Below are 3578 nucleotides of genomic sequence, written 5' to 3'. Positions count from 1 at the left end.
AATGCACTGCGCATACTACGAAACGCTCCCCAAACTTGGCACTCACCCTCGCAGCCGACTTTTCCGACTTACCACGACGCCCTCGCAACGCTCACGCTAGTGACAGCATAATTTATAGTTCGACGACGCGCCAAAGCGAATGAGCACATTTCGCCTACGGCTTAGGCCGGCCTCCCAGTGTGGCTGCTCGGTGTCTGCAGGCAGCGAGGGTCTGCAAGCTTACTGTGTTCGCACCTATGTCACCTGTGCTTGCTTGTCAGAGACAGACTATCGCAAAACATACAACTCACTCCATGAATTGATTGCTACGGCATCTGATATCAAAAGTCACAACTAGCAACACCAGTAGCAGCTGACTGCACGCAAAGAATAGGAATGTGCAGTGGGATTTACGTGAACTCTGTGCAAGCTTGTATCTTCCTAGACACATCTGCTGGCTGTGAATTATTCCACTTGCATATCAAGCTGCGCATGTAGGTGTGTTAAAAGTTCTGGAGGCACTGGGTATTGATCCCAGTACCTCTTGCATACTAAGCAAGCGCTCTACCATCTGAGCTACGCCCGCCCCCCCGAAGACTAATGGTGCTACATACAGCCATATAGACGACACAGACCCTTGCACTCCCATTATTCAGCAGACAAACACTACTCTCTATGTATCCGTTAGGGTGTCTTTCAGGTTTCGTGCATTCTGTATCGAATCGTAGTTGGCCACAATGAAAGTGGCACGTATAACGTCGAAAATAGAATTCGGACACCGCTCTGAGTAAGACCAACGTTTTGTCCACCCTCTAGACTTCAATGAGGTTAAGCCGCGATACCTAAGACAGATCTGCACTCGATGACACCTCGATAACAGCCGGTCCCCACACTTACATCTTGCTCTCCTTACGACAGTATACATCATATCAGTCTGTGACGCTGGCTTTGCAACATCTTGCGTGCCTTTAGGTTCGCCGCGACCAACACTTACCATGCACTGACCACAAAAAATGGAGGCGCCGCGGCTTGAACCCTGGACGTTTGACATGGCAAGCGAACGCTCTACCAACTGAGCTACGCCCCATGCACGAGCAAGCTGCGGTATTCCCCATTCTTTGCGACTCAGATGCGTATGGACACGATGGTTGGTTGGTTTGTAGCGGTGAAGGGAGCAGAGTACAAAGGCGCGGACCCGTTCATATACACAAAAGTTCCAAGTAGTTTCGATGCTCTGGTATTACAAATGCAAATTCCGTCTGTTTTTAACGTCTTAAAATGAAAGAGCCGTCACAAATTGCTCCGTTTTCACTCCTTGTCGACAATCATACAGCACCTGAGGTAACAATTACATCTCGAGCCCCATTGTGCACTCCATTATTCATGCCAACTCAGTGCCTCGCTCTTTACTACTGTGAACCAATATTGTCGTCCAACTGCAAAACACTGGGCCACAACAAGTTTCCGCGTCTCCATTGCACTGCGCATACTACGAAACGCTCCCCAAACTTGGCACTCACCCTCGCAGCCGACTTTTCCGACTTTCCACGACGCTCACGCAACGCTCACGCTAGTGACAGCATTATTTATAGTTCGACGTCGCGCCAAAGCGAATGAGCACATTTCGCCTACGGCTTAGGCCGCCCTCCTAGTGTGGCTGCTCGGTGTCTGCAGGCAGCGAGGGTCTGCAAGCTTCCCGTGTTCACACCTATGTCACCTGTGCTTGCTTGTCAGAGACAGACTATCGCAAAACATACAACTCACTCCATGAATTGATTGCTACGGCATCTGTTATCAGCAGTCACAACTAGCAACACCAGTAGCAGCTGACTGCACGCAAAGAATAGGAATGTGCAGTGGGATGTACGTGAACTCGGCGCAAGCTTGTATCTTCCTAGACACTTCTGCTGGCTGTGAATTATTCCACTTGCATATCAAGGTGCGCATGTAGGTGTGTTAAAAACTCTGGAGGTACTGGGTATTGATCCCAGTACCTCTCGCATACTAAGCGAGCGCTCTACCATCTGAGCAACGCCCACCCCCCCCCCCCCCCCCCCCGAAGACTAATGGTGCTACATACAGCCATATAGACGACACAGACCCTTGCACTCCCATTATTCAGCAGACAAACACTACTCTCTATGTATCTGTTAGGGTGTCTTTCAGGTTTCGTGCATTCTGTATCGAATCGTAGTTGGCCACAATGAAAGTGGCACGTATAACGACGAAAATAGCATTCGGACACCGCTCTGAGTAAGACCAACGTGTTGTCCACCCTCTAGACTTCAATGAGGTTAAGCCGCGATACATAAGACAGATCTGCACTCGATGACACCTCGATAACAGCCGGTCCCCACACTTACATCTTGCTCTCCTTACGTCAGTATACATCATTTCAGTCTGTGACGCTGGCTTTGCAACATCTTGCGTGCCTTTAGGTTCGCCGCGACCAACACTTACCATGCACTCACCACAAAAAATGGAGGCGCCGCGGCTTCAACCCTGGACCTTTCACCAATGCGAAGCGAACGCTCTACCAACTGAGCTACGCCCCATGCACGAGCAAACTGCGTATTCCCCATTCTTTGCGACTCAGATGCGCACGGACACGATGGTTGGTTGGTTTGTAGCGGTGAAGGGAGCAGAGTACAAAGGCGCGGACCCGTTCATATACACAAAAGTTCCAAGTAGTTTCGATGCTCTGGTATTACAAATGCAAATTCCGTCTGTTTTTAACGTCTTAAATTGAAAGAGCCGTCTCAAATTGCTCCGTTTTCACTCCTTGTCGACAATCATACAGCACCTGAGGTAACAAACACATCTCGAGCCCCATTGTGCACTCCATTATTCATGCCAACTCAGTGCCTCGCTCTTTACTACTGTGTACCAATCTTGTCGTCCAACTGCAAAACACTGGGCCACAAGTTTCCGCGTCTCCATTGCACTGCGCATACTACGAAACGCTCCCCAAACTTGGCACTCACCCTCGCAGCCGACTTTTCCGACTTTCCACGACGCTCACGCTAGTGACAGCATTATTTATAGTTCGACGTCGCGCCAAAGCGAATGAGCACATTTCGCCTACGGCTTAGGCCGCCCTCCTAGTGTGGCTGCTCGGTATCTGCAGGCAGCGACTGTCTGCAAGCTTCCCGTGTTCACACCTATGTCACCTGTGCTTGCTTGTCAGAGACAGACTATCGCAAAACATACAACTCACTCCATGAATTGATTGCTACGGCATCTGTTATCAGCAGTCACAACTAGCAACACCAGTAGCAGCTGACTGCACGCAAAGAATAGGAATGTGCAGTGGGATTTACGTGAACTCGGCGCAAGCTTGTATCTTCCTAGACACTTCTGCTGGCTGTGAATTATTCCACTTGCATATCAAGGTGCGCATGTAGGTGTGTTAAAAATTCTGGAGGCACTGGGTATTGATCGCAGTACCTCTCACATACTAAGCGAGCGCTCTACCATCTGAGCAACGCCCACCCCCCCGAAGACTGATGGTGCTACATACAGCCATATAGACGACACAGACCCTTGCACTCCCATTATTCAGCAGACAAACACTACTCTCTATGTATCCGTTAGGGTGT

The sequence above is a fragment of the Schistocerca gregaria genome, chromosome 10 (assembly GCF_023897955.1).
Source record: "Schistocerca gregaria isolate iqSchGreg1 chromosome 10, iqSchGreg1.2, whole genome shotgun sequence".
NCBI lineage: Eukaryota > Metazoa > Arthropoda > Insecta > Orthoptera > Acrididae > Schistocerca > Schistocerca gregaria.
Note: the sequence above shows the minus strand (reverse complement) of the source record.